The sequence below is a fragment of the Aythya ferina genome, assembly GCF_964211825.1.
Source record: "Aythya ferina genome assembly, chromosome: 11".
Classification (NCBI taxonomy): domain Eukaryota; kingdom Metazoa; phylum Chordata; class Aves; order Anseriformes; family Anatidae; genus Aythya; species Aythya ferina.
In genome coordinates this window covers 13252232-13267735 of record NC_140307.1, presented here as the reverse complement: position 1 = coordinate 13267735, position 15504 = coordinate 13252232, and the positions used below count along the sequence as shown (strand labels likewise).

Below are 15504 nucleotides of genomic sequence, written 5' to 3'. Positions count from 1 at the left end.
AGTTGAAGTGGCTGAGCTACACACAAAATGACTGGTCCCTTATCAGAACCACGCAACGGTACAGCAATGAGCTAAGCACAGGATGAACAGGATATCATTTCTTTTTATGACTTCTGTGAAGAAAACTTGCTCACCTTCCTACCAGACAAGGAAGTAATGGGCAAAAGAGAAACAGTATTTTATTTCTATTTTTTAAGAAGCTCTCACAAATCACTAACTGCAGGGCATGCAAGTGGTGCAACAGAATATGCACAACAATCAGTAGATTACATGCTTTCAGTGCAAGAAAATCAGAGTAAATCCACATAAAGATATGTTAGGAGATGAGAAGCTTTACCTATTAAGTGAAACAGATAGACTGGGTGTTCCCATTTAGCCTCTCATGAAACAAGAGCAACAAACCCAAGAGGCAGCATATTTAAACTTGTGAAAATAAAATAGTTTCATATAAAATGCCTTCTGAAACAAGATGGCTCTGAGATCAAGAGGTAGGCTGGATTCAGAAAAGGATTAGACACTTATACAGATGCTGAGACATTCGTTGTTAGGTGTAGTAAATTCAAACCTTCCAATCTCAGTGTTTAAATGAAGCAGTAACTATTTGGGTTACGAAGAAAATCCTTGCAGTGGCAGACTGTTCCTTTATTGTCCATTTCAGAAATTTTGGCGGAAAAATGGACACAGCCACCGCTGGAATCAGGGTGCCAGAGCACCGCCAGCACTGATTCACTGCAGAGCGCTTTCCGTTTCTATGCTGCGTACGAGTTCTCTGTCTCATGAAATCATACATCAGCTGTCAGCCTTCCCACTCTCACAGATCCAGTTCTCCCACTCCCTAGCATCAGATCTGATGTGCAGAAGAGCTGCAGAATCCTAGACATCGTCTGAAAGATTCCAACTCTTCTCATCCAATCTGCTCCACACACCGTTTCCACCTCTGTGTCACGTCTCTTTTGTTTATGATTTTACCTCTGTAAGCCTTCCATTGGCAAGGCTCTTCTCAAAATTAACCTCTTGGGTAACAACATGATTCTGTCTTTCCCTTTTTATGAATTCTCACCATTTTGCTAGAGTTAACTACATGTTTTGAGAATACTAACATCCCATTATCTCTCAGTGGTAAGGCCTCTTCCTTCCACCCTCATTGTTTTGTCACTCTTAAGTCAGGCATATATCTCAGCCCTGGAAACGTTTTCTGTGTTCATTTCTATTTTTTATGACCAAGTTTTCATGTTTGATATGGGGCTACAAAGACCTCAGGCTATACTACTTGGGTCAAGTAACTGTATGTAACTCTAGCATGTCTCTTGCAACAATCCATACAAATCCATAGTAGTGCATAGATAAGATAGTGGTAATTACAAAGGTAAGGAAGCCAGTTGAAAGCCTTGTAAAGGATGAGTACTCTTTGAATGTTGTCATACTACAGGACAGAAAAATCAGGATAAGATGACAAACTGTATGAAAGGGATTTCTCTCTACAAGCAATTTGACTCTTGAAGAAATACACATTAATAGTTTCTGGTAGGAAAATACAGATGAAAATAAACCACCTACTAATATATCTCATTCACTACTTGGTGCAGCAGGTGGCTAGAAAGGGCTTGAATCTTTGTAAAAACTCTTTCGGCTTCTCATTCCCGAATAACCATCTCCTCCCACCTTGTGCAGTCATTTTGCCTCGTTCCTTGCATCTATGATCAAAGAAAAACACTAATTTGAGGACTTCTTTGATAATCTGGAGAAACTAGCTACAGGTAATTTTCTGGTCATCAAAGCTTTAAGCAGCTCATTCTCACTCAGACTGTTCTTCTAATTAGTATGTCATTTATGCATCCCAATAAACCATTTCACCAGACATGATGAATGCAGTAAATTTTAATCCCCAGTCATAAGACACAGCAGTGAAATGAGTGACGAGCTCTAAGTTAGAAGGTTAAACATTATTGTTTACTAATGCTGAAGTTAAAAAGAAAACAACGATACATTATAATAGATATTCCTAGGCACTCATAGTTATTCTTCTCCTTTGCCTAGAATCCATCTCCGTAAAATCAGCAACTGCTGATGAGAATGCTATTAGGGATAAAAAGCACCATCACAGGTGACATTTTATTTAGAAAAGGAACCAGCAGATAGTAAAATTGTGTACTTCTTAGCATTCACAAAAAAAAAAAAAAAAAAAAAGAATTGATTTTTTAAAAAATACATGATTAAATGTTGTGTTTGACTGTGTTTTAGGATTTCTGATCCTTCCCGGCATTCCACAATAACAAAGACCAGGATTCTGTTCCCTGCAGTTTCTCTGTGCATTACCTTGCATAAATTTCAACCACGCAATCCTGCTTGCAAAGCAGTATCAGGGGTACGAAAGATGCTGCTCCCTACCCGTGTTTGCACAGGTTCTCACAGAGAACTCAGCTGTACATACAAAACTAGGCTTTTGCTAACATAGAGCCTTCTGCTTGTTTTCACCGTTTGGTACCAAAATGGGTTTTACCATAGCAGTATCCAATACAACTACCTACGTTATAAATGATTCACCAGTTTAAAATCCTGTTACTCTTGTAACAGCAGTGTAGAGGCATAGGCCCAAAAGCCAAGCAAATCAATACCTTAATTCATGTAAAACATTGTGTTGTGGATCACTGTTAAGAACCCAGTCATTTTCATGCTCTTCAGTCTCACTATAGGGGTTAGCAAAGTCATCAGCCCCTGAAAAATTTTGAAGTCCACAATACCTGAGTTTTCCAGGCCTCTTAAGGGGGGCTCTGTGATGCAGCTGTATCCCCCCATGGTGAGGGAAAAGGTCTAACAGAATGACCAAGGGCATCTAACAGTTGGCACTCATGTTTTTAGGCTACTGAAACAGACATGATACAGTGCAGGAAAAAACAAACCAAACCAAAACACAACAGTAATTTTAGTCCAAAAAAAATCTGATTCCATACTTGAAAATAGTCCAGGCATAGAGGATCTATGCAGCGAAGACATCACTAAATATAATCAAGAACAGAATCAGAAAGGCAATTTAACAGAAATTCTGTATTAGCTTTTTCTTTTGCATTCAAAGACTTTTCTGTAGCTAGGAAATTTGCTTAATGTACTCCATGAGAAGACAAACAGCCTTCATTTGCAAAAATGGAGGTGTAAATCTATCAAGTATGTAAACCACTATAATCTTTGCATCAACACTGTAAGAGGAGGAAAGGCAAAGAGGGATGTCATGCAGGCAAACATACCCTAAGAACCCGCCTGCTTGTGGGCAGCAGGAATAGGCAACCACAGCTGAATTCCGACACTCGAAAACCAGGGGAGGCTGTCACAGAGAGCAGCTGCAGCCAGAGTACAGCACAGTATCATCCCACCCGCCCCCTTCCCACTGCTCTGAGCGTTCCTGCAAACCCAGGGTGCCCACTTTGCTGTTCTTTCCACCTATGAACAGAAATGCTATCAGAGCTCACAGGTACTAATTAAGAGGCTGCTGATCACACTTGAAAATCACAAGCTGGAAAACTAGCCAGTGCTCACTCATTGGGTCAGGACACAGTATGGAGCAACAAAACCAAAGCACTGTAAACAACGCTTATCAAAGGAAAGAGAAAGAAAATCAACAGGAATGGTTGTTCTCAGAAATGGTACTCTGGAATTCTTTTTTTTTTTTTTTTTAATGACAAGTATTTCCTACAAGAGCTGATTGACAAATATACATTTTGCTACTTGTGCTTGTCAGAGTTTTTAAAATTCAAAGCTTTTTCTATCCAGAAAAAAACACAATGTGAATTTTCTAGTCTTGTACTACTATGATGACTCAATATGAACCCACAGGGATTTGCAGATAAAAGCAGAATGACGTTCATCTGCATCCTTTAACTTTTGAACAAGGTTTCATGACGGCATCTTTACTACCATATAGGACCATGACGTGTCCACCATTGCACAGGGATGGGTTTCACAAAAAACACATCAAGCCCAAGGGCAATTAGTCTGCCACTACAAACCCCAATAAAATGTAAGGCTGCTATTATTGGCCCCCTTAGACTGTGTCAGAGGGAGCTTTTATTCCTGCTGCATGTAATACTATGCCATTTTGAACAAAATCGTTAACAACTAAGAACTAGTCTAACGTGGACTAAGAGAAACGGAGAGACTGAGACCTACTCCTTGTCCAGGGAAGAGGCACTAAGTTGTAAGGCAGTAGTAACACCTCTCCTGCTGCCCCCTTCTGAGGTCCTGGGCTCCATCTCTACAGACAGCTCACGGTATGACATCAATACTCCATCTGATTAGGAAAATTGCTCAGGAATCCAAGTCACACTGCCCAGTCAGTGCTTCATAACTGTTATGCACAACAGAGTGATGTGTGCCAGGTCTCAAGAGCACAGCCCGTGGAAGAGGCTACAGGCTCTCTGCAGTACTTCACCTTGCAATTTATACAGAAAAGTCTGTACTGTGGATTTTAAGGTTGTGGGCTCACATTTGTCTTAATAACACATGCTGGCAGCGGGAAATTAATTACGTAAACAGTACATGGGATCCCAACTGTTAGTCAAATGGTGAATTATGATGGTAATTGCAACAGCTATGCAACAGTGGTAAATCACTTCTTTTGCTCCTACACTTAGAAAGTGCTATTGGTTTCTACTTTGACTTTTTCAAAATTAAAAAAAATGAGCAAATTGAGCACTTGAGTCCTCTCTTTAAAAAGTACTGTTCAAACCTTTAATCCCTAGTGACTTTTGTGAATTGTTATTAGCACCCTTTGACTGTTGCTCTCCAGAAGACAAGACAGCATTCCTGGAGTTTCCCACTGGTGACAACCACAATGGAAACAAACCCTTCCTACTCTGGAAATAGATTCCTCTGCACATGGAGTCAACACAGTCCTTTTAAGTCCAGGCTGCTGTCCTATCCTGATGATAAACAGTCGCAACTTCCACAAGCTTTTGAGGATGCTTGCTTCTCTCAGTTAATCAGGCAGCCCTGCCTATACTGCTTATTCCCAGTTTACAGTTGTACACAGTAAATACTAATTATTTGTTCTAGCCCTTTTTCAATGCAATCAGTAGATCTCTCTGCTTTTAAATTAACTGCTCTCCTAACCTTTGTTAGCTGTAATTTTTTTATTTCCTTTCAGACTAGTGATAAAAAACTTGCTCGATTTTAGGACAAAATCAATACATGGCATCACATGCCAAGTTGGTAACAATCTCCTGCTTACAATCAGCTTCAGACCTATCACGTAGCCAGGCCTAATCCACATAATATATACAACACATATTTTAGTTTCTGAAAAACATAGCAAAATCTGAAATGTGAATCTAGCCTTCTGTGTACTTGTTAACAGAAGATACCCATTCATAGCTCAGTAAAATCAAACTCACTATCTAGGAAGAAGATGCAAAGAGATATGATGAAGAGAGGACTCCTGCTTTTGCCAAGACAATGAATTGGGGTTTTTATCTTTAAAGCCATTTAAAAAAGGCCAAACCTTTTGGTTTGCAATTTTACAGCCCTTTTACAATAACATCAGGCAGTTATTCAACAGAAAACAGTCTGACTAATGTGCATAAAGATTCAAGGTTTTGTTTCTCAGGTTTCTACAGAGATTTGTGGAAGTATACATACATTTTTTTCTTTTTTATTTTTTGCACAACTGAAGAGTTAATCACTATGAAACTTCACTTTTGTCGGCTGCTTTGAGTACCCCCTACTCAAATCATCACTCAGATACCAGTCACTCGGAAAAGTGTCAGCTGTTTTAAAAAGCCTTTTGTTGAATCTGGGCATGTTAATAGTGCTTCCAAAGCCTCAATTTTGATAGGAATTGCAGTATGTCAAATTCAATAAAAGCACAGGAACTTTGTTTTGATGCCAGAATGTGGTATGTGGAAAAAAACCCAAACCCAACAAACGATGAACATCCGTGATAGGGTATTTATGAACTGCTTACCACATCTGCATGCAGTTGTTGTAAGACTTGGGTGCTGCATGGCTTGATACAGGCATGCTGAGAAACCGAAGCTCTCACTGAAGTGCATTTGCTCTGCACTGTGCACATTTCCCAAATATATATTAATGCAAGTATTTTCACTACTTTTTTTTTTTTTTTTTTTTTTTTCTGTAAAGAGCAAAATAATTCTTTTACTTACATACAGTATTGCAGGGACCAGTAGATCAAGGAGAAAAATGGAAATAAGCAACATAAAAACTTACAGTATTTCTCAGAAAATACCAGTTATAAGGAGCAGCTTCTTGCACAACTCATTTATGTTCACCTCTAGTTCTACAAAAGCAAGATGCTGCTTTATAAAGTACTGAAGCATTCAGCAGACACCACCCTAGCAGAGCCGACCCGCTCTGTTTTAGCCCCCTCCTTTTCTTTCCCCTGTGGCAGGAGGCAGGTGCACAGCCAGTTACACTCGCACCATGTCAGTGGAGCTTCTGATTTGCTCCACTTGACTGTCATCCTGCTGCCAACCCCACTGCACGGTGCCAAATGCAGCGCAGTACCAACATAAACCGCACTTCTGTTCCAGCAGAGAATTCCTCCAACTTTGATATAATTCAACATGATTAACAAAAGGACAGTTTCATAATGCTAATTAACATCGTGTAGTCAGAAGACAGACTGTAGGCCTGTATCTCTAATGTCCTATGTTAAACTTGTTCTCTAGACATAAAAAGACTGGTACATTAACCATATCTTATTTTCACATTCTTCTTTTCAGAGAAGCCCAGATCAATCGTAATGCATGCAGATAGTCTGAAACACTCAGCAGATGATTTTGCTTAAATTTCAGTAAGACAAATTAGACGAGATCTTCAATCACTGCCTTGGGATGTGTGGGCGATGTATTATATTTTACAGGCAGCAGCAGCTGAAAATCCAGTTTTCACTCGTCAGCCAATGTACGCTTTTAATTATACGCTAAAACTTGAAGACCTAAGAACTGGAAAGGAAAAGAGCAGAAGAGAGACTTCACAGAGATAATGAGATGGCTGCTTACTGAAATTAGGGAACATCATTGTTAATGTCTGCAGTGTTAAGCTAAAGAAGGAAAAAAACAGATTCCTTGTCTTGCCCAATGCATTTCCTGTTAGAAGCATAGTTCAGTAGTAACAAATTTTAAGACTTGAAGCCCTAGCAAGTTGACTATTTGAGTGGGGAGGTTTATTTTATAAGGCACAATGGAAGAGCTAGTTTGAGGCTAAGTAATAAATTCTGCCTCCTATTTCTGTGAACCCTTAATATGCTGTGATCCATAGACAAATGAAAGTCTAAGGTCCCTGGAAACTTACTGCTTGATATGGCTATTCATTTCCTGGTGCCCACTTGATTTTCATGCTCCAAAAATAAAGCTCCAAAAGAGAAATTAGGAAAAAAAGTCAAACTTTTTTTTTAAGCTCAATTTCAATCTTCCTTATGAAGAATGTCATTCAAACACTTCATTATCAGTATGCTTACTCATAGTATTTTTTTTTAAAAGCTGTCTAGATGGATTTGATATGTTATCCCACAACAATTGGACAATTCCTCTGTTTTCTTGCATATGAAAACCTTGGATTGTTGCAGTTTCAGCATTACTACTTGTACGCTCACTCAAACAGACCTCAGGTGAGCACATACTTTTCTTACACCTGTACACAAGTTATGCACTTAACACGTTCAAAGGTTATGCACATGTGGCTCAAGTGTTACTGGCTTAGAAGTCTTTCAAATAGAACTAAAGCACAATATCACGTTATTTTCCTTTAATCCTTTTATTGTAATATATGCGGATAACTGTAATATAGCAAGTATACAAGTTTAATTCAAAGATTCAACTACTTGTTGACACTGTCTCTTTAGGTTTTCCTACTTTAATCATGACAGGGATGCTAAAAACTGCTGTGCCCAAAACATTTAGGAAAGATTAGAATCAGTACGTGAAAATTAAGAATTTTCATAACTGATGACTTCTTTGAAAATACACATATATTATCTGCATATTCTGTACACTGTAGCAGCTGAGAAGGATATATTATAAATGCATACACATATATAAAAGGGAACAAATTTACTATTGTGAAGTACACTGGTATATTCCTGAGATCTTCAGATATGAGACTATGTAAAATGTATGTTTCACAGCCACAAAGCTAAAAATGCATGACCAAATAAAAGTGGACTCAAAGCTAAATTAAGATAAAAAATGAAAAAAAAAATGTATTAGTAATGAATTTAAGGAAAAAATAATTTAGACAGACAGCTTATCCCAGTGAAAGATGCAAACCTACTGACTGTTTCAGACAAGTCTTTATAGAAGCCAGTCTGTTGGAATACAGCTCAGAACACAGCTAGCAATGATACATGAAAGCCCAGCTAGACGTTCTGGGTACCTATTGTAGCTGACTCCACGTGAGCTTATACAGCTTTGCTGACAGCAATGTTTTTATTAGGAATGATTCTCATGGTTGCCTTAGCTGTGGGTCTGCTGTACCTGTCTGTGTTAACACTGTGAACATTTTACTACCACACCGCTTGAACTGTTCAGAGCAGAATTTTAGCCAGTGGTGAATGTAAGCAGTGACGGCTGTCTGCTGTAGTACTTTGGCTGGTAAGGGTGGCTAAGGGGGTTCTTTTTTGTGTGGTATTTACCAAAATACATGCATTCATGTAGACCTCCATAACAGTTACAAAGTTCCAATAAATAACTTCAAATGCAGAAAATACAACATAGTTTTTAAATAAACACTCTAAACAGTTAATGTAGTAAATTTGTGGACATGAGCACATGCTCATTACAGCAATCTATTTGATTTATATTTAAAGAGGAAGAGGTTATAATAATGTTACGAGCAAGAAACTTCCAACTACAGTTCTAAAATTATCTATCATCTTCAGCTTTGGTAAGTCAAAAAAATGCATTTCCCCCTACCATAATATGCCTATTTTTGAAGCCTTTCTCCTCCACATTAAAACACTCAAGTGCTTAAACTGATTAATATTCTTTAGGATGTCAAGGGGATAAATACTGCTATTAACAGATACCAGTTTCCATTTGCTTTTTCAAAAGGGGTGAATGGCACTTCGAGGCCTCATATGCCCTATTCGTCATTCACAGGATGCAGTATTACTGAGAGTTAATATGCAGAGGAAGAAGTGGAGACTAAAACATTTTTTTTTTTTTTTGCATTAACAGGAGGATTCTCCAAGTGGTTTGCAGAGCGTGCTCCAGGGCCATTCAGTTTTTCTAGTGTATTTCAGGCAGATGTTCAGCTCTCTTTCTTCCAGGACCCAAGTATAAATGCAGTGAATCAGGTATTTATCCAATGGAGGTAATAGATTCTTAGATAGTAATTTTCTGCAACTTAAACGTAAATGTTGCATAAAAAAATTATTCTTACTAAATGTTAAATGCAAGTGTTTCAACAGAGAAAAGTAGGGAACATGGCACTGATCTCTGCATTCTGTCATCACCAACAACTGCGGCCCATCTGCCCCCAAGGAGCATACAGCTCCTATCAATCTGTGATCAAATTAAAAAAGAGCAAGTGTAGCTTCAAAGAAATGATGGGTACTTTATTATGTGCATTCAGAAAAAGACAGCCATGAAGCATTGCCCTGTTGAATGTTATAAAAGTTCCTATAAATATTCATGCGCAGCATTTGTACTCTAAGCATTTAATCATTTCTTTACAAAAAAAGTGAATGGGGGATGGGAAGAGAAGAAATTACTGTTTCCCTCTGTTCCAAGGAGTTCAAGGTAACAGAAAAGATGAACTTGTGCACAAGTGCTCTATAAACTAAAAAGCTCCAAAAGGAGAAACATACAGATTAGAATTTTTTTCAGGTATGTATTTTTTAAATCACTCACACTTGATCCACTGATGCACATCTGTTGTGAGCTAAAATAGCAGCACTTAAAATCCTACCATCACCCTTTGAAAGCATTGCATTTCTTACTATATTCTAGGACATCGAGTCTCTTGAGATTAAGCCTCTCCGACTTGAAGTTTATCAATACTACAATGAGTTAATATAGATTACTACAATAAATCCTGATGGTACAAAAGCCTGTTTGCAAATGGTATGTGCACAAAAGAAGAAAGATAAAGCAAAAAAAAATTCACAATAGAATTATAAACCTAAAATAAAGGTAAAAGATGCAGAGGAGTAACACATGAATTCCTCAAGATGGAAAGATGGAATTCCAAAGATGGAATTCCTGCAAGATGGAAACAGAAGGGCTTACTGCTATGGTACTTCAGGTTCCCTCCTGGGTCAGTTAAGTCAGATGCTATCAGATGTACCCGAGTCTGCTCTCAGGTGTGTCAGACAAATCTCTATGGAGCTATTCCAGACATACATATACCAGTTTAGAAATACAAAGCAAAAGAGGAGGAAAAAAAGTGCACTGATGCCTTTTATATCCCTCAGGAAAATTGCCTCTTGCAAATGGTTTCTATCATTTCCATCATTTTCATTACACCTCGTTTGATTTGCTTTACCATCTTGACTGGAACAACAGCTAAGACGTGATAGAGAAACATTTTTCCACAGGCTGGTTCTAATTACATTAAATCTCAAGTGAGATAGGACATTTAAATAAGAAACAACAACTGCAGCAGAGCTGAGATAATAACATACCACGACAGTAGGCTTTTTTAGGGTAATGTTAAAATGATGCATTAAACATTAGAGTGCTCCAATCACATCTCAACACGAGAGCCATTGCTCCAGCGGCACACCGCTGCAGAAGGGGGGTTAGCAATTCCTGCAGTCAACATTCAGCTCAGAACAATTATGAGATGTTGTTGCTCATGCTGAAAGTGACACGGATTTTTGTAACGTGAACTGCAAGATGCCTGCTTTAACTTCTCTGTGAGGGGAGGCAGTTGGGAAAGCAAGGGCATGGTGAGATTAGTGGCCTCATGAAATGGATGCAACACAAAACTCAGGAAGTTTTTAAGAGCTCCTGGATTTCGCTGAAAGTTGAACCTTTAACATTTTGTTATGATAAGTGAATTCTCTTTTAACATGCTTGGAAAACACATAAACCTTAGATTGCTGAAAACAGAGAAATATAAACATGGTAAATGGAGATTGAGGATAGGTGGTCCATAAACACAGTAGAAGCCGTCATAGTTCCCCAGTTTGTGTGTTTAGTGTTATGAGCCACTGCTCAGCTGTGCCTCCGGTATTGGTGGCAAACTCCCCTGCAGGGAACCAAAATGGAAGAAAGGAAATGCATGTCGTGTGTCTTCCTTCTCCCACCTTTTCTTTGGGGTAAGCCTAGCACAGGCTGAGGGAAGCAGAAGGGCTGGCCTGGGGGAAAGCAGGGAGGAGCACAGTTTATTGACTCCCTCTGACTGCAGTTAGTTACTAGGCTGACTTAACTAACATGAAACCACATATAAGCAATTCCAGTGTAGTTTACCAGTGTATGGCTAGAGCTGAAACAGGTAGGCATGTAGTTTGCTTGTAAGTTACATACATGTTCAGCTACTTTTCCAAAGTCATCATAATAAAGTTTCAAGGAAACTATCTTGCCACTTGAGTATTAAGAGACTTATCTTCAGTCAATAAACAGAATCCTGTTTATTCAATTCCTGTGAATAAATTCTGTGCTTAAGAGAATACTAATTTTCACAGCAGTTCAGTAAATAAAATATTCTTGTCTAAACAGCAGAATGTATATTTATGCTCTATTAAAAAGGTAATCAAGGACACAAGAGAAAGTTGGAAAAGTTAATTTCCATGCACAAAATAATTTTTTGTGTGCATACATTATGCACTTCTGACTTGCTGCACTAAGTGTACTTATGCACTAATTACCCATGTTAGTCTAGTGAATAGCGTCAAGGCACCGAGGAATGATTACATGCAGAAAGTTGAACAATAACAATTATGTGACCACACTGCAAAAACATATTCTAAATGCTGCTCAGAGGTATCTGTGCAGCCACTGCTGACAATGCCTGTCTGAAATAAACCTGAAAATAAAATACATATAGATAAGAAAGTAATCAGTAGAAGATGTGCAACTATAAAAATATTTTGCATTTAATAAGCAAAGAAGGAATTCAACTTGTACATCTTTATCAATGCTTGTTTCTGTTTAGAAATAAGTTCTTTTAGGCCCTTATGCTCATAAGACTTTTATAAACTAAAATTAGTTGGAGATGCTAATCTTCATGTTCCCTCATTGCTGCTCTTCTCCTGACCACCTCTCAACCAACTCAACTTTCAAACAGCAGCAAAGTAACCTGTGAATGGAGAGGGGGGAGAAGAGTTTTCTGCCAGGTTAGCAAGTTGAATGGGCACATGAAGATTAGCAGTAAGCACCAAAAACTCAGCCACAGAAGGATGACACTGCATGGATCGAGCAGCCATGAAGAAGCTGTTGTACCTCTATCATCCTCTGCATCCCTGAAGCAATGGTCTGTAGAGATTTCAGCAGGTAAACAGTAGCAAGTTTCATCTAGGCACCATGGACAGATGATACTTTTCTGAGGCTCCTGGCCTCACAAGGACTTATTCTAGTTGCACAAAAACTTTGAATTCTGCTCCAGCATCTCTTTGAGAAGCCTTCAGTTACCGACAATTACCAGAGCTGTCTTTTTTTTCCCTAGGGCCAAACTTTTTCCTCGAGAACCGCAAGTAGCTCAGGTAAATCACAAAAGACATGACTATGTTTTACCTATTCTGAAGGTACAGACAGGCATACTTTGCCTGGGGATATGGATTGGTATTACCTATTTACAGCTGGTCTTATAATAATTATGTTAATTGCCTTATTTTTTGGCATAGTTTCTGGCATATACCTTCCAAATTGGATATCAATGAATTATTAATGAGCAACTTTACACATAAATTAAACAAAGGCTACTTCTTTCCCCAAAGAGAGTAATAATTGGAAAATGTGCTAGTCTTGCTCATGAGCTGCAATAAAGGCTGATAACAGCAGAGGCTGCACAGAGCACAGGCCACGATGACCTGAACATTGAAGGGAGAAAGCAAGCTGAGCAGTGTTTCCTGAAAGTAGGGCATTTAAAAGCAAGTGCCAGTAATGCAATGCTAGTAATTCTGCAGCATACGGCCACAAAATCAGGGAGACTTATTTCAACAAATTGGATGTAATGGATTGCACTTGTAGGGTTTTATCCCATGGCTACTGAATTACTGAATATTCATTGATGCTTTTAGGTCATGTGCACTCCTGATCTGCTGTCCAAGTTTCTCCCTATGCAGGCTGGTGGTCTTTAAGACCAAGCTTTACAAAGCACAGATTTCAGATTTTATGGAACGCACCGGGCTTGCTAAAGATCCATACTTTCTTCTACTTAGCTGAAATACCATTTTTTGTCTACAAGGCCTGTCCTTTTTGATACTTGCATTGTGTATTCCCCAGTCAGATCTCTAAGGATCTAATGGTAAGAGTCACCAGTACAGTGCATCTCTCACTGCTTGCCTCCCCTTCAGTTCTCTGAAATACAAGTACTTTTATGTTACAGGAAATGAGGACAACGGAAAGCTGTGGATCCCATGAATATACAAACTGTCTTGAAGGCATGGAACAATCCAGCCCTAATTACAGCCAGCTGGAGTCTGATCTCTTTGCAGCAATACTTAGATAATTAACCAAATACTGACTGATGCAAGACTGAAGGATGTCAAAACTATTCAGACACTCAAGGTTAATTTTTGTATCAATCACTGGAACCAAGCTTAATGGATATTATCAGCCAGCCTTCAAAATCGATCAGTGACACACAGATGTATAATTTGGGAAAAATATTTCTTCTTGCTTTGGCACTATCATTTTTTAGCTGCAGAAAAATGTCTTTTCCATTTAAAAGGCAAATTCATAAATTTTGATTAATTTCATGTCCCTTTAATAACATGAATTTTTAGACAGATTCAATCCCTCTGACTTCAGGTTACTTTTATAGAGCTAATTAGTCTTGCACTGATCAGAAGAAAACATTTTTGTCACTGCTTTTTACTGAGTGGTAGCTGCTGAAGCTTTTTTTTTTCCTAGTCAGTCATTCAAGAAATCTATTGAGAAAAATCTGAAACATTTTAGCTTGGCAAAATGACAACGACAAAAAAAAATCTGGAACAGAAGTGCAGAGAAACCTTTGGTAAAGACACAGTGCAATGAGAAACACAACTGATCAGTAACTGTTAGATCCTGGGTAGAGTTATACAGAAGAAAAACATCGTGCATCTCAGTAGCATACTTGGAGTGTTTTACAAAAGCTGGGTGGGGAGGTAAGAATGTAAAGAATTTAGAACAGGGACTCTTTTCATTTTTATTTTTCCCACACCTTCTTATCTAGTACTGAAAAATAAACAATTCCAATTATGTTTGAACACTGCCTAGCATAGTCCTTCAGTAGGAAGAGTCTGAATTTTGTTGAGTATCTGCAAAATGTCACCCTAATGCAAACCACAAAGCGTCACCACAGCAGTTCAATACTGTGCGCAGTTTCTCTCTGAAGAAAACAGAGTTTATTACCAAGAATGGAAAATAATGGAGTAAAAATAAAAGCTTTGAACAGACTCTCGTATAAAGAGTAACACAAGACACTGCTGAAAAACAAAAACAAAAAACAAGCCAGGTATTTCTGGAATGATTCTGAAGTCAATTAAAGCCCCTACTTATTCTTCTATGAAGCTTGTTTGCTTAGAATATATATATGTTAATGTTTGTATTTAAGATAGCGATGATTAGGCTGAAAGAATTCTAATTTGTAAGAACAAAGGAAGAAAGACTACGTATCATCAGCCATAATTGTTTCTGAAAGCATTTTCAGAGAGCTATGCTAAGAAGAATTAAGGAAAATTCATGTTTGAAAGGAAAAGTTGCATTGTGGATAAATTGCTAACAAAACCCTTTGAATCTGAGGAGCCTCCACCGTTTCTATTATTCTGTGTTAAAAGGCAAGAGAACAAAACCCAATTATACCTTCAAAGTAATTTTCTAGATGCGTGCAGCTGCTGCAGAGAGTTGGGGCACCCGAGTGAGCTTTAGGCACGGTCCCATGGCACTCAATTCCTGCTGCTGCTGAAAGAACCCAGGGTGTGAAGGGGAAACTGCAGCGTCCGGGGTCAAATCTGCCTCTGGCCACAAGCAGGAGACAGCGGGATGGGTGACCCGCATGGGACGAGGCGCTGACACTGCCACATCCACCTGGGGGGGCTTCACGAACTGCAGGACCCGCAGGCATCCCGTCCACACCACGTGCAGCACTGCTCTCTTACTGCCGCTTCTCAGGTATATTTTTAGATGCATCTGCTTTCTGTTCGCTCGTTCCCTCACTCTGCTCTTAATGGTAACAGACAAGCCAGAAGCATGGTATTTACATAATTGCATATATGCCATTTCCTAATTGGGATAATATGGAGCTAACGCAACGTCTTTGATTTACAAGTTGTAGCAAAAAATAGCACCGATACTACAGGCTACTCCTGGGTATCTGGATAGCATTCTTAAAAATATATCTTTTTATGGC

The 15504-nt window shown here is 38.7% G+C and overlaps 1 protein-coding gene and 1 long non-coding RNA gene across 8 annotated transcripts in view; one reads left to right on the top strand and one right to left on the bottom strand.

The window, feature by feature from the left end:
• Positions 1–14896, top strand: part of LOC311442952 — a 42429-nt gene extending 27533 nt beyond the window's left edge. Inside the window, exons 2-5 of the long non-coding RNA XR_014696972.1 lie at positions 7491–7618; positions 9186–9304; positions 12619–12655; positions 13501–14896. This is a non-coding gene — a long non-coding RNA (uncharacterized lncRNA). The remainder of the gene's footprint in view (positions 1–7490; positions 7619–9185; positions 9305–12618; positions 12656–13500) is intronic.
• The window catches only part of PEAK1 (pseudopodium enriched atypical kinase 1), a 118733-nt gene that overhangs the window by 46872 nt on the left and 56357 nt on the right, over positions 1–15504 (bottom strand). The window lies entirely within an intron of this gene.